Below are 20,262 nucleotides of genomic sequence, written 5' to 3'. Positions count from 1 at the left end.
GCGCTGTCTTTGGGGCTTGATAGGCACTTTTGAAGCACAGATAGACGGAGAGCCCTTGCTGGGGACGGGAGGGAGCCGGATGCCAAGGCAGCGCCGTAAAGACCCGCAAGCAGAGCCGATGGCAAGCAGGGAGCGCGGCGAGGATTTTTGGTGGGGGGCAATGTGGCAGCCCCCGTCTGTGCTGGGTGAGCACTGGTCAGATGAGGCCAGAGGGGGCTGCGGGAGGGCTTCGTGAGCTGGGGGAGAGCAGGAGCGTGTCATGGGGCCGATGTCATCCGGCCGTGATGTCACTTCTTCGGCAGAGCACTTCCAGTGATAGCAGAGCTTCTGCAGTCTGTCTGCCAGCCTGGCACTCTCTCTGTACAGCGTAATTAAGCAAATGTATTAATAGAATGGGAGCCTGGGCCTGGGTAATGTTCTTCCGTGACAGACAAATGCGGAGACAAAGCAGACACTTTCTTCAGAAGTACTGCAGGATGCTATTAGTGGGCACAAACTCGCATCCCGTTACTGCCGTTGCTGCTAGGCAGCGCAGAGCCATTTGCATTTTAAACGAAGCTCCCAGCCCGGGATCAGCTCCGGGAAGTGTGCGAGGCCGTCCCTGCACTGGGGGAGCCCGGGGGTCCGGGGACACCCTGAGCCACAACGGGCATCCTGTGTGCTCAGCTCCCATGCCGACCATCAGAGCCACCCCGCAGAGGTGACAGCAGCGTGCCACGCAGTGCCACGGCCCCGGCCCTGGCTACGGGGACAACTTCTGCACGTCGGCATCCCTCACGAGGACAATATGTTCCTGTACAGCCCATCTCTGGTAAAACAGCTCTGCAAGTCCTAAAACTGCCAGTTTTCCATTGCTGGCCTCTCTGATGGTCTTAACGAAGTATGACATAAATATGCCAGAAGAGGGAAGGTGGCTTTTGCAGGGAATCGGGAGTGTGGTTGAGCAGAGCTCGCAGAGAAGGGACCTTTAATAGAAAGGGATTCATTTCTGGGGATGGCGCCGCAGGAACCAGCCCTTTGGAGGGGTCGGGAGGGGAGAGGGACACGGCGGACGCAAACCAAAGGGCTAATTGTGTGAGTGGTGCGGGGACGCCGTGGTCAGGGCTCCCAGCACACTGGCAGGAGGTTGCTTGGCTACTGCGGCACCGCGGGCAGCGGGCAGGCAGGGAGAGCGAGCGTAAACAGCCGGGAGGAAGGAGGGTCATTAAAGTGTTCCCTACAGATGCTTAACTAGCAGCAGTGGGAGGAAACAAATAAGGAGGAAAAGTTGGTCCGAGTGCCAGGGAGGAAGCAAAGATGTTAGGAAGATGGCTGATTTTCTGCTGGAAGCTGTCCCTGATTGCTAGTTTCAACCGGAGACGTTTTCCTTGCGCAGTTTCTGTCCAGCATCCCCACTTTCATCCTCTCTCTGCCGCTTTCGCATCTAATTCCTCCCCTAGTGGGAAGAGGCTGGGGAGCTCCCGCACGTGGGGCTGCCAAGCCCTTGCAGGCATTTGGTTGCCTGAGCATGGAAGTATCTGAGAGCAGCCGAGCTGCTTGGTGACCTTCCCCATGGCACAACCATCGCCCAGACCCACACGGAACCACAGCCTGGCTTTCACATTAACCCAAAATCCTTAACGAAGCCTTGCCTGGTCCATCCAGCACTCGTAAGCACTTGTAAGCCCTGGCCGGCGGTGGGCAGGGACAGGTCCATCGCGAGCCGCACTGACAGCACCGGCGCTGAACAACAGTTAGGAGGAGAATTGTTTTAATGAATACATTTCCTTTCAATTGTATGCGAGTAGCGAGATCCCATTAGATCGGGGAAGCAATTAGAGCTAATAAAGATGAACGCGCAGCGCTCGGTGCATGTGGAATAACAAACAGCGAACAAAGGATTCACGAGAGAGCTGCCTCTAATCCAAACAAACGAGGGGCGATGAAAGGCAGAGCGGCCGGGCTGCCCGACGGCACGGCACGCGTCCTCGCCACCACACCTGCTGGCAGCAGGGGAGCAGCACTCGGCGTTAACCTCGGCCACCGGGCCACCAGCGCTGCCAGCCCGATCACTCTCACAGCCCCCAAAACGCGTGTGCCACCAGGCAGGAGGTGGCTGTGGGTCCCCAGCTCGGGGCTGGGCTGGGGGGGGGGCTGGGGGCCATCAGCTCTTTCCTGGTTGCGGCTGGGATGGCCGATCAGCAGCCAGCGCCTGCCAAAATTCACCGCCCCGATGGCAGGGAGCAGCCTGAAACCATCATCAGTGCCACGGCTAGGTGGAGCGGGGAGGAAATAATAGCCTCTTCACAATGAAGTATTTACACAGTAGGCTCGCAGGAAAATTGGGTAAACCGATAATTACCCAAGGATATTATTGGCTTTGGCAGAGTTAATAATAATTAGTGCTCTTCCTTTTCCAGACTCCTTACAGGAGAGACCTTTTATAATCCGCAGAACACAAAAGACCCAAACCACCAAGAACAGCTTCCATGTGTGCCTTGGAGGAAAAAAAAAACAAAAACACTCCAGTCCTTCTGACAGGCTGCAAGGTGAAAATCACCCAAAGACACCAGGCAGCTGGACTGAAAAATGATAGTAATAGTGCAAGTAATAATAATAATAATGATAAACAATTTTGTGTGCTTGAAGACAATCCCATGCCGGGACCGAGCTTGCCCCTGCCCTGTCTAGCGCGGCGGATCAGAGATAAAGGATAAAGGCAGCGCTGACACTGGCAGCCCCGCGGGATGCCAGGCACTGCCCTGCTGCTCCTCATTTGCTCTCTTGCCCGAGCTGTGCACTTGCTTCCCAGAAAGCAGACATTTTCTGCTGGCTCTCAATGCATTCCTCATCCTCGCGGTGTCTCCGTGCCTCTTCACTCTCCCTGGTCCTTGCTAAGCCCTCAGCTCTGTGAAGTTCCCGAGCCTGCAGCCGCTGCTGGCACCTGAGCCCTCCCGATTAGCGCAGGCTGAGCACGCATCCTGCCTGCCAGAGCTGTGCGGGACACAGCCTTTTGCCTGCTTTGCCTGCTGCTCCCCCCGGAGAACAGCCTTTGCTGGGTCATTGCGCCCGGCAGTTTGGGTTAAATGGGGTGAATTTGGTTTGAGATGTGTTGGAGGAGGAGCGTCCCCAGTCCCTGCCTGCCTGGCGGAGAAGGGGAGCGTGGGGCGAGCGGGATCAGCCCCGTGACATGCACTCAAAATTGAAATGTGTGATCAGCCGTGTGATGCCACGCCGACATCTGCACCGCATCCCCCATGCTCTGAGGGCTGGGTGCTGGAAGGGGTGGCTCTGAGGAGGGGGCTGACTTCTGTAAGAGCAAGGCACGGCTGGCCGGCCTCTGTCCACCGGAGACATCGCGCTCTGCCGCTTGTGCCGCTGCTGCGCCACCCTCCTGCCCCTGCGCTGGCACGGAGGATGCTGGCTGCTTGTCTCGCGATGGGTAGCCTTCAAACGATCCCAAATCACGAGGGAAATCCCCCCCGCCCCTGCCCCAAGCTGGCCCATAAATCACGGCGTTATAAAAATAAAACAGTTTTGTGCCTGCACGCACATTTCAGGTTGCCTTTTAAACCTGAACTTGTTTCTCACACGTTGGCAGAAGAACAGAGGGGAGCTGGAGTCAAAAGGCAAGCTCGAAAAATAAACGCATACTTCTCTCTTGCTGCTCGTGAAGGGCTCCCATAGGAAAACAGAGAAAACCAGGGCAGGAAGAGGCCCTGGAGGGGTCGACGTGCCCTTTCCCCAAAGCAGGAGCCAGCTCCTCCCCGCAGGCGGCAGGCCAGATCGTGCCCAAGGCTGCGGTGATGGGGGGGTACAAGCAACTACCCCCCCCCCGGTCCCTTGGTTCAATTGCCCCCCTGATTTTCCCCTTTCTCCCCTATTTCCCCTGCTTCCCCGTGGCCCCATGCTCATCCCCTGCGTCTCTCTGAAGGACGGGTGGCTGCCGAGGTGACGCGGGGATGTCCCTGCTCCTGCCGCGGCCGCGCAGCCCAGCCCCAGCCGCGCCACGTGCGTGCTGCTGCAGCGCCAGCCACCCAAGGAAGAGACTGAAAGTTGTGCTGTCTTAAGCCACAGTTTAACATAATTAGACATCCTGGCTTGAGGGCAGTAATTACTTTTATAATCCTTAAACATTTTTTTTTTTTAAATAATTGCCTCCCAATTCAATGCCTTTCAAAAATCCTTTTAAACGGCACTGCCTTCTTCAAACAAAACTCAGCCAACAGTAATTACAATAAATTATTCTCAGTTCTAAAAAAACATATAGAAATTAATCTATGTGCGCAAACTGCTAACCAGTTATTGTTTACCTCCCTCCCACCGGCCGGCTGCTTCCCCGCTCAGCACCGTGCACCGGCCTCAAGGGCCGGCACCGTGGCTGCCCCGGGGGAGCTGCGCCAAGCCCGGCACAATGGGCTCGGACCTTGGGCAGCCAGGATCGGGGCTCCCCTCCTGGCTCTGTCTGCCTTGCAGAGCACGGCCAGGGGCAGAGCACGGCCACACCGCCCAGCCCTCCCAGCAAAACAACGCTCCGACCCGCCAGGCAAAGGCGGTGCGCGGGCTGGCCGCCGCATTTCATCCTCAGCTGGGACAAATAAGGCGTAATTCTGCTCGAGTCAAAGGAGAGGCCATGATTCACAGCAGCCGAGGATCTGGCCAAGAGTGTCAGCATCACGACAATAGCGTAATGTTTTCATTATGCATTGTTTTTTTCCAAATACTTAAAAAATTATCTAGGAATTACTCACACATCCCGTAATAGTTACCAGTCTTGGGTGTTTAAGGCAAAGGTTTCTTGAGACAGCGATGGGGCTGCAAAAGCTTTAGCCATCGCTGCTCCTGCTCCGTGCGCTTCTCCTATCACTTCTGCTCTCCTCCTCCTCCGTGTACACAGTCCAGTAACCTCTCCCTGACAATCTCCAGATCCTCAAAATTGCTCATTTGGAATTTTGCAGTAAATAGAAAATTGCTTTGCTCCTTTCTCTCAGGACAGCACAGAAAATGGATCCAAATGAAAAAAAGCGAGCAGCGTGTATCTGGTAGACATAAACAGTGAAAGAAAGGCAATTCTGCTTTTCAGCCCCGCTGCAGAGCGAATGACCTTGGAAACAATGAAAGGCCTGGGGCCGGAGCCCAGGCTGTACATTCTGCAGCAGCGTGAGCTGTGTTTGGGGAAGGATTGGGGAAGACAACCTGGAGGAATGGGCTCGTGCAGGCGTGAGTCCCCACCGGCTGAAATATCCCAGCTAACAGTGGGGGGAAGGAGCTCACAGCCCCCAGACTGGTGCCGGCATGGCTCTGCCTCAGCCACCTTCCTCCCCTCTGCCCACTCCTTGTCGTGTGCTGTCCCGTGCTTAAAAAGCTGTCCCCATGTTTAAAATGCTGTCCCCGTTTGGCACGGCAAGGCAATGCCACGTGGCCAGGGGGAGCAGCCCGAAACCCGCTCACCCCCGCCAACATTTGCAAGCGATGGAAACGCGGAAAGGAAATCAGAGCTAATTCACACGTGGGGGAGGAAGAAGGGGCTAAATTTATAACTAATAATTCACCCCGTCCTAATTGCACATCAAACCGCCGCACCAAAAACTGGCCAAATGGAAAGCATGTGTCGGAGCTCAGCCCGCAGCCGGCGGCGTTGCCCGCGCCCCCCGAAAGCGCCCGCATCCCCTGGCTCCTCCGCGGAGGGGAGGCCGGGGGGCGATAACAAAGGTTTGGATTTGATCACGCTTTATGTCAGAGGGAAAAGCTGCTTTTCCTGCCGGAGCTGCCAAGGGGCTGATACCACCCAGCACACGTCTCGCAACACCAGGCAGCCCTCCTGAACGGCTGCCATCGGCGCGGCGCGGCGCGGCTTCCAGGGCAAGCTGCTGGGGCCCGCGTGCTCGCCAGTTCTTTGTGTGCTGTGAACAGGGAGAAAAAAAAAAATCATCTTTTTTTCCTGCATTGCTTCTTAGAAATGTCAGAAAATTAAAAAGAAAGAATATATATGAATATATATGTATAAAATCCAGGGCAGACAGCCAGCAGCAAGGATATGTTTCAGAAACGCGGGATCCTGGACAGGATCCTGGAGCAGAGCAAAAGGGCAAGGCGTGCACGTCGGCCTCGGCGCAGTCTGCTTGGTGCTGGGCACACTGTGTCCAGCCGTGGGACAGCTTCGCAGTGCTGGACAATGGGAGAAGAGCTGGAGATGCTCCATTGCTCCCCTGCAGGCCAGGCTGGGGTTTGGGATTTGGGTGATGTTTTTAGGGCAGAGCTGGGGCAGGACGCAGCCCATTTGGGTTTCAGCCCCAGGCAGCTGGGCAATGCCCCGCTGGCCCACCCGCGCCCCTTCCTGACCCCCAGGGCTTGTGAACTCAGTTGTTTTTTTATTTCATTGCGAACTTTTCAAGCTGAGCTTTGGAGACACAGCTTTCCCCTGCAAGAAGCAGTGAAACAATGAGGGGAGAAAAAGGGAAAAGCAAACCCCACCTGCTTCCTGTTTTTATTTCCCCCATCCCCCTCCTTTCTTTATTTTTTTAGTGCTCCCTGGTTATTTGGTAGCTCCTGCAACTTGTCCAGAAATACCTCTGCTAGTTCAGGGGCGTTTTGGAGCCCAGGAATTTAAGGAGGGCCTAGAAATTCCTAACCCAGCTTTAAACTTGCTAAGGACGGGTGAAGCGGCTCCCTGCCTTTCCAGCCTGCGTTTCTGCTCTCCTCGGAGTCCCCCTTCCCCTCTGCTCCCCAGGGGATGCTGCCCTGGGCTTTTCCTCTCCCACCGCTTCCAGGCGGGCAGCGCAGACATTTGGTGCACATCTGCGGCAGCGGCTGCGGGGTCGGGCTGCCCTCCTGCAAACCGTCCTCGCGCCCGAGAAGTCCGCAGCTGGGAGCGTGCGGGCAAATTTCCATTATGCTTCACCGAAGAGGGCGAAATCCCTGGCTGGCTGTGGCTGCAGGACTGGTTTGAGATATCAGTCTGGAGATACAAATTCACTCTGATCTCTGTCGGGTGTTTTGGCGTAGGAGGGGTGGTGCCTTGCCGCCCACCGCGTGCTGTCAGCAGTACTCATTTTGGGACGCTCTGGGCGTCTCAGTAAGGAAGAGCCAAAGTTCCCCACTGGAAAGAGTCTCTGAGAAAATAGTCATGATGGAAACTCACCCTGCGAAAGCACACGTCACCTTCCCACCCAGCAAGCTCCGTGCCTGGAGGAGCCAGGGTGGCAGCGCAGCGGGAAGGATGCTTTGAGACGCCGCACCGCTACCTGGAAACCAGCACGCATCTCCCACATGATCTGCACCGCTCGCCTCACAATAAACCAATATATTTTAACTATGACCCGAAATGTTGCAGAGGAACCTTTTCAGCCAGTCTCTTTGGTGCAATACAGATGCGTCAAGCCTGATTGTTATTGTACATGTCAGGGCTGTCGAAGCGCGGGATAAAGAAGGCCATTGTGCGCCCACGGAGGGGACGGCTCGGATGATTAATGACTGCTCCCTCAATTCTCAGAAGAAGAGATGGAGGCAGGATAAGGCCTCTGCTCCGGTAGGGGCAGAGCCCCAGAAGACATCCGCTGAGCAAAAAAACAAGGAGGGCGCTCAGCACAGCAGGGCAGGGACCAGAGGCACCAGCCCCGAGGGCGTGCTGCCCGTGCCGGGGCGCTGAGCGCGGTGGTGCCGGCGATGCTGCCGCTGGTGCTCCTGGTTGTGCCACCAGCCCTGCTCTGACCGATCTCCCCGCTGCTCTGCTCTCTCTGCACGGAGGGCAGTGGGTCTCAGCAGCGCGGATCATTGCCCATTGAGTAAGACGGATGGCAAAAAATCAGGGAAATTGCAAATTGATCTTTGCCTAACACACACGGCGACTTTGTTACCTATTTTTTGAGCCTCTACGCAAATACCTCCCAGACTAATTCTAAGGCGTGCCAAAGTAAATTACATTTAGTTTGCCTTAAATAAACAATGACTCTTCCAGGAAAGGTTTGTCTCTTCTGGGCACTTGCATCATTTATCATTGCTCCACTGTTTTGAGTTGGCTGCCCTTTTAGGGTGAGATGTCTCTTGGTTTTAGTGTGCGCGCAACCATAGAAAGGACAAGGTCTTACCCCAAGAAAAATGTACTGAGAAGATGTCATTAAAGCTAATGAGAGTCCAGGCAGCTGCAGCTCATTAGAGATTGCCTGGGGCCAATTGTAACTGAGACCTTTAAATATACATCATAGTCAAATAAACAACATCATATTCGATCTGCAAAGTCTCTATCAGTTCCTGCATGGTCCTTATCGCTCAGCCTTACTTTTTGCTGAGAAAATGTTCCCTGTTCAATAACAAACTCGGAAGCAAAGGAGCCCATCGCACTTAGGAATGATGCACCGAGGAATGGGGGTGGGAGGAGGGACCTCTTTTTCTGAAAACACCATTTGAAATTAATTGATTGCAATGGTAGGAGACACACAGGGCTCGAGCTCTCCGCCCTGCCCCAAGGACTGTGGGAAAACAGGTCGAAGAACCTGCAAAGATGCTGAAGATTGGTGCTTTGAGCCGTGATTGAGCAATTTTGTTGTTGTTGTTCCTTTCTTTGGCCCCGGGACATGACTTTACTGTAAAAGAAAATGAGGGGTTTCTGACAGCACTTTCCATGTGTTGTTGTTACGAAGCGTTTAGCGAGGAATTAGGGATTTACAAGCACGGGGGGTTCCCCCTCCATCGGCAGAGCCCCCAGCCCGGCTTCCCGTTGTCGGGAACGCCGCTGCTGCTTCCTGTGGGGCTGCAGACGTGGGCAGGCTGCGTGTTTCCGTGCGTCCTCACCCCAAATAGCTCCACGTGTGATTATTAAGTCCTTATCTCCGCAAGGAGTCACTGACACCGGGCGGCTTTCCAGGGAATGTTGCTCCCTTAATAGGCCATTACATCTCGGTAATAAGGGCTAAACTCTTCTGGGGGCATTTAGTTATAAATTAAGTAAAATAACACCACCGATCCTGCCCTTCTCCCCGTGCTCGAGAGGGGCTTTCTGGTGTGTATGCCTCCAAAGCTGCCCGGCCAGGGACGGTGCTGGGATGTGCAGCTCTGCCTGGGTGGTGCAATGTCCCATCCCGGCGCCGCCTGGGCGGCTGTAAATAACACAGATAACAATAAAATGAACAGTGGAGAGGCCGTGGCTGGGTTCATTGACTCCCGGCCCAAGAGCTGCTTCCCAGCGGAGGTCTCTGCACGCTCCCCCGACACAGGGCATCTCCCCACTCCGTGCCCAGGACCCCCATGGGGTCCTGTTCAGCTGAGCGCCCCAGGGCAAAGCTGTGCCAGCGCACCCCAGCACCGCTCTGTGGAAGCACCAAACTGCCCAACGTTTTGGGGGCTTGTTTGGGTGCTCGTTTTGGGGGCTTGCAATGACCTTCTGCCATGGGGCTTGCAAGGAGCCTGCTGGGCTCTTGCCGTTCTCCTCTGTGCAGGAAAAAAAAAAAAAAAAAGTGAATTACAACCAAGCATGTGAAGGACATGGGTGGCAGCAGAAGGAAGGAGCCAGGAGCAGGGGGCACGGGGCCGGCCGCACCTTCCCACCCAAGCCTCACCTAACGCTGGCCACCTGGACCAGCGTGGTCTTGAGCACAGAGCTGGGGCAGATCGGCCGCATCCTGCCCACATAAAGGAGCACTTTCCTGCTCCCTGGTGCCGCTGGGTCAGCTTTGCACTGGGGTGGGATCGCAGGTGCTGCGACCCAGACCAGATGGAGACCTCGTGTGCAGAGCTGGGCGTGGGAGGCAGGGGACCCTGCGAGCTGCCGGTGCTTGGGACATGTCCCTGTCCCCCGGGGAGCCAGGCACCAAGTGCTCCCCTGCTGCACGCCGTGTCCTTGGCCCTCATTAAGAGGAGGCTGCAGCTGCGCTGGCCTGGGAAAGCCCCGCGGCCGCGCGGCGTGCTTGCAGCGGAAGTCGCAGCGCTCCGGCTTCGGCTGGCTTTAAAGCCCCAATCTGGTGAGAGCCGCGCAAACCCTTCCACAGAGACCCTCCCATCGACCAAGAGCCAGGTATATTGATTTAATTTGCACCTGTGCATTTCTTGGCACGGATCAGCCCGCTGCAAGCCAGGAGTAAATTCACTTAGGAGACTTCTGGCAGCAAGCTGCCCCGGCTGAGCTAAACCAGGGCGGAACAAAAAGAGTTCAACGCGCCTGGCTCCACGTGAGCCGTGCCTTCAGCCCTGCCCTGAGACGGGCAAAGAGAAAAGGAGGGGAAGGATTTGGGTGCAGGACGGTGCAGCATGCCACCTATGCCTCCTTATAGCAGCTCCTTGCTGCTCCCAAAAGCAGGGAGGATGCCCTGGAGGACCCCCTGGACCCCCCCTGCAGGGAGGGAGCCTCCCGCTGCCGACCTCCCCCCGGGGTCTGGGCAGCACCGCGGGGCTGCGGCAGGGTGCTGAGGCTCATACTTGAGGTTTCATGCTCTGTTCCTTGCTAATCCCAATTTTCAATTGCTCATAACTTATGTCATTTGGGCTAGAATTTTCCAGACATGAGCCCCCTGAAAAGGTGGCTCTTTCCTTTTCCCTCTTTTTTTTTTTTTTTTTGTAACCAAATGAAAACATCCAGCCAAATGTTCTGGCCGTGTCCATTTTCTTTCTTCTGCATACATTTATTTTTTTTTTTTAGTGAGTGTACAGCGAACACAGATTTTTCCCATTATGCATTAAATACAGAGAGAGCGTCACCTTTCCTGCTGCGGTGTCAGCGAGGAGAGGGCCCCTGGCCGACCTCTGCGGAGCTGGCAGTGGCAGGGGATGCTGCACCCACACCGAGCTCGGCTTCTCCAGCTCACCCAAACATTGACCCCCTGCGGGGTTCTTTGGGTGCCTGAGAAACCTGCCCAGAACCCGGGCTGCGACCCGTCACAGAAGGCACCTTTCAGAGCCATGAGTGCTTCTCCTTTATTAATTAATTCTTTGTGGAATTGGAGCGGCAGGGCGGGGGGCTGGCTGCTTTTTAGCTTCAGCCTGGTGTAGGAGCAAGTTCAAACCCCCCCAGATGTCTGAAGGCACTGGTTTCCAAGCAGGTCTGGCAGATAAGCATTTGCAGGGTTGTATTTATGCAGGATGTGTTCGTGCTGCTGCTGCTCATCCTCTCCCCGCCGCAGGGAGCTGGTCCCCCCGGTGAAGGCACCTCATGAGCATCCCTGCTTGGCTCTCTGTGGCCAGCGGTGGGGCTGGGCAGCGCCCATCTCCAACCCCGCAGAGGACGGTTCTGCAGCTGCTCCCTGGCAGCAAAGGGGTTAAACCAGTGGGGTTGAACCGGGGGGCCAGGGGGGTCCCGTCCGGGGGTGCGGAGCAGGACGGAAGCAGCCCCCCCGTCCCCGCCACCACTCTCCATGATGTCACCTCCCCGCTCTCCCCGCAGAGGCGTTAAACGAGCCCGCGTGCTAATTGGGGCCGCGCAGGTGGGCAGCACCTGGAGGGGCAGGGGGGGGTTACCCTGGGGTGCTGGGGGACCCCAGCCCACGGGGCAGCCCCGCTGCCCGCCCCACCGGCGCCACGTGCCGCCCCCCAGCCACCGCAATGCCCCGAGCAGGCGGCGGGCGAGGGGGATCGCTCTGCAGCTTGGTCTGCTTTGCTTCTCGCTTCCGACACCTGATGGGAATCTGGAGCAGGCGGCGGCTGCAGAAACTCCCCGTTACATTTTCCAGGCGTGAGCGGGTCGCCTGACGGCACAGGGGTCGCGCGGGGCAAGCCCCAGGTGGAGGAGGCATTACTTCCCCGTGCTTTTTTTTTTGTGGCGAGGACAAGCACGGGGCATCACCGCTGTGCCTTCTCCATCCCCATGCCGGTCCCCATCTGACCTTAGCAGGCTGTCCCCACCCGATGCTGCTGGCGGGTGTGGGATGGCCCCCAAAAGCCCCTTTCCTGCAGCCTCCCCTCCTCCGCAGAGAAGAAACGCGCACAAAGGAGGATCCTGCGTTTCTCCAATTAATGTAATTAAGAGAATTAAACTTTTGGAGAGAGAGAGTTTTTCATTTTCTTTTTATTTGATTAGGGAAATTCCCACTGCGTGCTTTGTGCAAATGAAAGCCAGGCTCCTTTCCATTGTTCGGCGGCCCCGGGAGGACGCCTTACCTTTCAATCTCGCAAGCTAATGTGTTTAGAGTTAAAATCCCCCCCGCCCCGGGCAGCCGAAGGAAGGATCCCGAAGCCTTGATTAAAGCACGGCTCCCCAAGCCAGGGTGTGCACGTGGAGCTGATGGCGAGTGCCCCGGTCCTGCGCCCTCACCTGCACAGCTGGCTGAGCCACAGCACCACAGCAGGGGATGTCCTTGAATCCTGGGGGCCCCCAGCCTTCCCACCCATTTAATACAGGGAGGTGCAATAAATGATGCCAAAAAGGAAAAGATTTGGGGTTGGGCACCGGTGGAGAGCTGTCCCGAGCAGCCTGCCCGTGCTGGCTCCGGCGACAGGGAGTTTTCTGTGGCCCCATCAGATGGTTTGCCCCATGATGCTGAAAAGTAATTATTTTTGTCAGCCTGAATATTAAAATCGCTTCTCCATGAGACTGGGTTTAGCTATCAAGGTTACTGAAAAATAAAACACGGGGAAAAGTCTTTGTACAATCCTACGGTGAGGCCACGGGAACTTACACTATCCCACAAGTGCTCAAAAATTACGAGCCAGGTCCCCAAAATGAGATAGGCTTAAAAATCAATAAGAATAAAAAATACATTATGGCTTTTAATTTTTCTTCTGCTTTCTGAGCTTTCTGGGCACACAGGGGATGTGTTACACATTAATGAAAGCTGCTATTCTCATCTAAACACAATTTCAGGTGGTCGTAACTTTGGAAACCACAGGAGACGTCACCAGGTCTGCAGTGCGTAGCGGGACCGGCGATACCCACCTCACCACTGACACGGATGGATGGCAACGGGAACCAGTGTGGAAAGGGAAGAGCCCTGGATGGAGAAGAGCAATCTGAAAATTGGTGCAGAACAGCTCCTCGAGCCCCACTGGGGTTTCTCGGAGTTTCTCGCAGCAGGAAGCACATCTAGAGCCAGCCAAACCATCTCTTTTTTATTTTTTTTATTTTTTTATTTTTTTCCCAGCAAAAATCTGCTGACCCAGAGCCTGGGTTTTCCAGTTCCTCCCAATCAATGTACTGAGTGGGAGATCCGGGTGTGCTGCCTGGGATGGGGGAAACCACAGGATGGCCCCTGCAAACTGGGACCGTCTTCCTCCATCCGTACCCCAGCCAGGCTGGGGCTGGGTCCGGGGGTGGCAGAGGGGGGATGCTGCAGAGATGTGAGGCTTGGGGTTCCTGGGGTTTCTTGGGCTTGTTGCCCATCCAGGAAAAACCACGCAGATCCCCCCAGCAGAGGAGCAGAGCTATCTCCATAGCAGAGTGGGAACTGCTCCCCATGATCGGGAGCTAAACGTGAGGATTTAAAGCCCGTCAGGCTCCTGGGCTCACAGGGAGCATGCCTGATTATATCATTTTTAGATTAGGTGATGTATTTTTCTCCATTAATTCCTAATTCCCCCAGCTTCCTTGAGGGTCGCCCACAGGAGAGATGCCATGGGGAGGAGGGATGGGTTGGGCAGTGCCACGCTGGCTGGTGACAACAGCCATCAGGACCATGGCATGTAGAGCCAAAGATGCACCTGGAGGTTTCCTCCTGGCCCTCACCACGCTCTGTAATTCACCACCACGGCAGGGACACGCTGGGGACAGTCCCACGGTCCTACTGCTGCTGCACCGAGCATCTGCGGAGGGGAAAACTTCCCAGCATAACACCCGCAGCCTCTCAAGTAAATAGTCTTTAATGTTTCACTCAAGGGTTGTAGCCTTAATACGTAAAATCTCTTTGGCTTTTTTAATTCCTGATTCGTGCTGTGGAAAGGCCTCCCCAGCTCACCTCCTGGCTTTCCTCCCCCAGCCCTGCGAGGGGCCGCGGCACCAGCTGGGAGGGCTTGGAGATGCCCCGAAGAGGGCAGCAAGGCCACGGCCATGCACGGGACCACGAGTGGGGTGCCCAGAGGTCCCACAGAGTGGCCTTTGAAGCAAAATGTTGAGGTTTTTTTTTTTGGTGGTGGTGGTGTGTGGGTTTTTTTTTTTTTTTTAAGAGATCAGAAGGGAGAGAAGAGCTTTATAATAAACCCCAAAGCAATACCCATGGATCTTTCTGCTCTATCAGGATTTTGCTCACTGCAAACACCTGTGGTTAGAGGCAGCCCAGCTGCCCTGGTGCTCATCAGCCCCTCAGCCCCCAGCTGTGTCCCCCCTCCCAGCCCCAGCTGAGCCTTTTTAAGGACCAGGCACGGCCAGCTTGGGTTTTTCCAGTAGCTCTGGGTGTGGGCAGCATCAGGTAAAGGAGTTATTTGGGGGTCTCAGTCTTTTTTTTTGTGCTCGTAGCCTTCAGCTAGGCAGTGTCAGTGCTACTCTGTGGCTGCTCAGCTGATTGCAGGGAGCAAATCCTGAGCTGGGGGCCTCCGAGGCTGGGTGCTCAGCTCCCCGCTCCTGGGGTGCGCACGCCCCGGCCGGGGCTGCCGTGTAAACGTGCAATTACAAGAGCAAGCAATTTTTTCCTTGGAGATCTCCTGGCCTCAAATTAGGGAGGCTGAAGCTCTGTCAGAAGATGACGGATGTCACCGGGAGAGGCACTGACGAGCAGCGGGGAGCGCGGGGTCAGGGCGCTGCAGGTGGGTGAGCAGCGGCGTGGCCACACTCGCCTCCTGCCCCGGGGGGAGGCAGGGAGGAGGTGGTCCTCCCTGGAGGATGGGGATGTGCAAGCTGGGTGCTGCAGCTGGGGTGGGTGAGGGTTTAGGCATGGGAATGGAAAGGCCCAGTAGGTTCCTTATAGCTCAAGCTGGGGAAACACAGCGGTTGCTTGATGTTTTTGGAGAGGAACAGGCCTGGGAGGGGGTGTTTATGAGCTCAAATGGGAGTGATCAGCAGCAATGATGTCCACCTCACAGCTGAGGGTCCTCAAGCATCAAGGTGAGGCTCCTGGTCGGTATAAACAGCCCTAGAGCTGGTGGTTGGATAGAGGGAAAGGTCTTGCCCTGACCTGAGTGCCTTGGAGGATGTACAAAGGGAGCTCTGTGCGCTGGAGAGGCAGGACAGAGCCTGCAGACAAGCTGGGGGAGGACTAGGCTGAGATCATGTAAACTCTGCAAAGGTAAGGGATGTGAGAGCGAGGCATGAAACGCACGCAGGCAGGTGGCCAACAACAGCTCCACATGTCTGCCTGCAAACGCAGGGGGCTTCAAAGGAGGAGGGGGAGAAGCAGCGTGCCTGGTGGTGCGGCAGCAGTGCTGCGCGTAGCAGGATGCGGGGCTGCGAGGGAAATCCCGTGCTCTTGCTCAGACAAGGGTTTTCCATGCAATGAGGTGCTGGGCTGAGGGTGGCCGGAGCGGGCACTGTTGATATGTGTAATAACATGCAGCGTCAGCATCTGTGGGGGCCCCAGGAGTCAGCGCCTGGTCCCCTCTTCCTGGAGCCCGGCCAGCCCCGAGCGATGCTTTCCAGTGCATGTGGTCAGGCCGTGTGTCAGGAGGATTAATGATAAAGGCTTCTTGGGGCTTTAAGAGATCTGGGTCTAATTTAAAACCAAAACAACACGTAGAAATTTAGGAGGAGGGGAGTTGCTGTCCCGAGGCGAGCATGGGATGCAGCTCATCACGGATCCTATCTTGCAGTAACATGTGCCAGGACCTTCAGAGAAGGTACAAGCAAACACCTGGTACACAGGAAAAACCCAGCCTCCCAGGGGTGCTTTCTTCTTTGTCTTTTGCTATTAGTCATTAGCTCATGCTCCGAAGCACATGGCCTTATCTCCCCTCTAGGCATCTTCCTTTTATCTACCTTGACTCATGGAGCTGCAGAAACTTTTATTAGCCACATAAACGTCGGATCTTCTTTAAAATCTTACAAAACTCTCTGCCTCGCCGTATCTTACGGCGATGAGTTCCACACATTAATCACGGGTTGGTGTAAAAATGAGTTTCTCACCCGTTTTCTGCCTTCGGATTCAGCCGTGGCCACAAAGCATCCCCGCGTGCCGCTGCACCCATGAGCATCCAGCCCTGATGCGGAGCCAGCTGGGTGCCGAGGGAAGCTTTAGCTTTGCCTGGTGTCTTCTGGTGATGAGCTTCAGTAGCTTGACAGTGAGCCTCCTTGTGCAAAAAGTCCTTGACTTCCTTGCTGGGAAGAGGGCTCGCAGGGCGGCGTGCAGCGGGGATGGGGGGCTGAGGCTGAAGGTGGCCCCCGGGGCAAGGGCTTGGGGCTGCGCCAGGCGGTGGGAGGTGGGCGTTTGGGAAAGGGCCGCAGGGCACAGCCAAGGGCTGGAGGAAGTGTGGAACAGGGGAGCGTTTGTCTTGATTTAATTTGACACTTAGACTGGAAGGAGTGATTTGTAACTGTGTACATTTAAAAAAAAAAAAATCCTCCTCAAGACAGGGAAGTGGAGGCAATAGCAGGTTTTGGTGCCAGATCAGATAAAACCATGTGGGTAATGCCTCTGCCTTCCTTCTTTTTATCCAGCTTTGTCTCCAGGCTCCTAAAAAAAAAAAAAAAATCCTGATGGCTCAAAATCCTCCACTCCTGACTCTCTCCAGCACCTCTGTTGCAGTAAGGTGCCTGAACCCCACGGGACAGGAGCTGCTGCATTGACTCAGTCTGGCGCAGGGCTCCCTGGCCTCTCCATCATGCACCCAAGGGCAGTTTGGTGGCCTGGCCACCTCTGAACACTGTGCTGTGTGTGGTGAGGCTGTGCAGTGCAGGGAAGGAGGCAGGAGGCACGTCCCAGCCACGTGGAGGTGGCACATGTCGTGGGTGTGCGGTGAGCCTGAGCCAGGCCCTTGGTGGGCACCAGGGTGGCCAGGGGAGAGCACAGGGGCTCAGGGAAGTGTTGGTTGGGATTAACGTGTTTTGGCACAGACCCCAATCCTTTCCTGCCCATGCATGGATGGGAATTGAATTTCCAACAGGAACAATTGTGGGACTCCTATCTGCAAGCCAGAGAGGAGAGCTAGGGATTTTTACCACGTGATTGACAGTTGTTCCTTTCATTTAAATAATGAAAAGAAGGAAAAATCAACCGCTGACAACCCTCGGCTCTGCCACGTGGCTGAGCTCTCCTGGGTGCGATGGGCAGGGTGAGTGGGTGCTGATGTGACCGAAGCTTTGGGGATGGGCGAGGGGACGCTCCCCATCCCCTCCCCAGCTCTGCGCAGAGTGGCGGTGGCTCCTGGGGCTTCGGCCTGGTCCCAGCTGCCCCTGGTGGGTGTTTGCTGGAGCTTTCACAGCCCCCTGGGATGGAAACCGGGCTCCTCGACCAGGGATTTGTTATGCTGAGCCTTTCCTTGCACCAAAGCTGGGGTTTTGCTCAGCGCAGCTCCAGCCCGTTGTTTCCCGCTGGGAGCAGACGCCTCCCTCCTCCTGCAGCAGCTGAGTGCCCTCAGCCTCTCCCAACGGATCGGGTTTGCCAGGCCTCTGGCACATCTCCCCATCCTTGGCTGTGCTCTCGTTGTTTATTTCCCACCTTCGCCACACGCCGGTGCCCAGAGCTGGGCATCTTCCACGCCGAGACCGCAGCGGGGCTGGGGAGGGCACTGGAGGCGAGACGCTCTTTTTATCTCAGAACAATGCTCCTTTTTTAATCTTATTTTTTTCTGCTGCAGTGCAGCGCTCCTGCCTCGCATCCAGCCTGTGTTCATTACAACCCCAGGCCCTGCTCTGCGAGCAGCCACCTCGCCAGCTTTCCCCTGTATTTATTTAGGCATCCCCCGCCCGCGGTGTTTGCTGGTTTGAGGCGTGCTGGTGCTGTCGAACGCTCTCCTGTTTTTCCTGGCTCCATCACCGCTTTATCAAGACCACTTTGAGCTATGGCCCTGCCTCCCCGCATGCTGATGGAGCAGCCCTGGCTCTGACAAAAGCCGTGGCAGCTCTCCAGCAGGTGAGGGGGTGAGTTTTGGTCGTTCGGAGCCACGCACAGGTTAAGGACGGAGCCGGGGGCGCTCATCCTGCTGCCCCCGCGTCGCTTCCTCTTCCTCTGACCCTTTCCATCCTCATTTCTTTAACAAATGAGGCTGGTCCACGTGGGGCGAATACCCAGGGAATGCTGCTGCTGCTTGAGGATAAAAAACAAACAAAAAGATCGGCAGCATGCCCGGGGAAAAGAAAACATCCTAGAGACGTCGGGGAAGGGGCACAGCACGGCTTTGCCCTGGGAAAACCTCCCCTCCGCCCGTGTTGTTATTGCTGTTCCCTCCTCTGACCTGAGCAGTTTGCAAATATTTTCAGTCCTGCAGGTTGTTTCCATTAGGAGGAAAAATCAATGATACAGCCAAGAATCTGTGGCAGAGCCTGCTCTTTGCTAAAAATGGCCTGAATCCTGCTTTCCTACGCACAGAGGGGTGGGCTCGTCTGCTCCCGGCCCCGATCCCATCGCTCCCCAAAAAATACCCCCAAAGCTGCCTCTCAAGATTGGGGCTTCCAGCCTGCCCCAAAGCTTCTGTGGCGTCTCTCCTTCACCCCTGCAGACCCCGGGGTGTTCCCGACACCGTGCCCAGCCCTGGTGCTCGGCGGTGCCTCGGCGGTTCCCGCTAATGGGGGAAGGCTGCTATCATTTCAGCCAGCCACCGGATAATTTGCCAGGAATGCCTATTGATTTCCTGCACTCCTCTGTGCAGGCAGGGGTAAATAAGAGTCATTCGTCATTGCATTATGTATCGGTAATTAAAAATTACTAGGTAACTTCAACCAAAAATTGAATAATTTGAAGTAAAATTAAATAATTCTAGGTAATCAGTACTAAATGAGACCATTATTTTACTTATCAGTGACTAAAAATTACCAGGCATTTTTCCTCGTTTGGATGCTCTCCCTCCCCCCCAGTGTCAGTAGAGCCTTTCTAATTTGTTTTAATTGTTAATTTTAATGAGTAGTGTTTTTCTGATAACATTTTAGTATGCTTTTTGTTGTTGTTATTTTTTTTTTGAGATGGCTTTTATTGCATTGCGCAAAGCCTGAAGCACCTCAATGTGGGAGCAATTTGGAAGCTAAATTATTATTATTTATTTAAATCAAACCCTCCAGCCTCTTTAACCATTTGGCTGATTCTGTAATTGCCGTGCTGGCGTGATGGAAATGCTCCATGCTTGCCTCTCCCTGCCACAGAGCTGATGCGGAAGGGCCTGGGTGCTCTTCTCATCTTGGTCACCCTCTGCATGCTGCGTCCCCTGCCACCACTTTTGGTTTTGGGGAGGTTTGGGGATCCAGGTTTTCTTTCACCCTGGCTTTGCACGGTCTTCCCCAGTCATCCTTGCTCGGGGGAACCTGGTGACGGCCTGTGGGGCTGAGCTTGTAGCAGTGTATCCTTGCCCAACCAGGGCAGAAACGAGCTTTGGGGCCAGACTGACCATTTCAGCCCCACCTAAAGCCACCTGAGCTACCCCGCTGCCCTGAGAGGCAGCCAGGGCAGACCCCAAATTACTCGAGGCAATGAGCAATGCCTCCTCCGCACCCAGCCCTCGCACCAGGCTGTGCCCACCAGCCCGGCAGGGACAGCGGGGTGGGATGGGGACAGCACTGATCTGCCCTGTCCCTCCCTGCAGGGAGCTGCCGAACCTCCATGTCCCCCCCGCACAGAGAGGGTTTGTCACCTCCCTGCTCCGTGGCACGGCGCATTTGTGTGCTCAGCCAGGAGTGATGCTGGCTTGCTTTGCTGCTGCTGGATTGCATTACAGCCTCCTGTCTGCGGTAATCTGCTATGCACCGTCACCCCGGGGGCATGGCAGGCTCTTCTGTTTGCCAGCTTTCTCCCCAGGAGCCGCGCAGATGCCTTCCACCCACGGACAAAGCATGGGGAGTCCCTGGGGTACCTCACTGGGCACACCCAGGCGTGCCCTGGAGGTGCTGGCGGTGCTGGGGTCAGGAGCCTTCCAGAAGTGGATCTGGGAATGTGGTGCTTGCTGTTGTCCCTGTTGTGTTGTTTTTTTTTTTCCTGTGCCTTCCTAGGAGCACAGCCCTGTCGTCCAAACATCTCTGCGGAGCGTGGATTTTATGCAATGCCCTTACAGCATCCGCTTAGCAGGGGGCAGCCCTCAGCCCGCGATAGCTCCCGCTGCATGAGCTGACCAAATAGGAGAGCAGATGGGAAGAGCAAATCATTGGAGGATTTTTTTTTTGCTTTTCCTCTTTTTTTTTTAATGAGACCCTCTTCCCTCGCCTTCCCCGGAGCGCTTAGCAAATAGCTGTTGGAGAGCTCAGCCTGCTGCTGGTGCCGCGGCGTGTCCCTGGTTAACCCGGGGCTCGGGCCCAGC

General features: G+C 55.6%; 1 protein-coding gene across 1 annotated transcript in view; it reads left to right on the top strand.

The window, feature by feature from the left end:
- The window catches only part of SENP5 (SUMO specific peptidase 5), a 180,530-nt gene extending 161,162 nt beyond the window's left edge, over window positions 1-19,368 (top strand). The window contains exons 9-11 of the transcript XR_014588049.1: window positions 12,767-14,303; window positions 14,531-14,637; window positions 17,620-19,368. The gene's annotated coding sequence lies outside the window, so the exon portion shown is untranslated. The remainder of the gene's footprint in view (window positions 1-12,766; window positions 14,304-14,530; window positions 14,638-17,619) is intronic.
- Window positions 19,369-20,262: the final 894 nt, after the last annotated feature.

Source organism: Anser anser (genome assembly GCF_964211835.1).
Source record: "Anser anser genome assembly, chromosome: 9".
Taxonomy (NCBI): domain Eukaryota; kingdom Metazoa; phylum Chordata; class Aves; order Anseriformes; family Anatidae; genus Anser; species Anser anser.
Note: the sequence above shows the minus strand (reverse complement) of the source record. Positions and strands in the feature narration are given on the sequence as shown.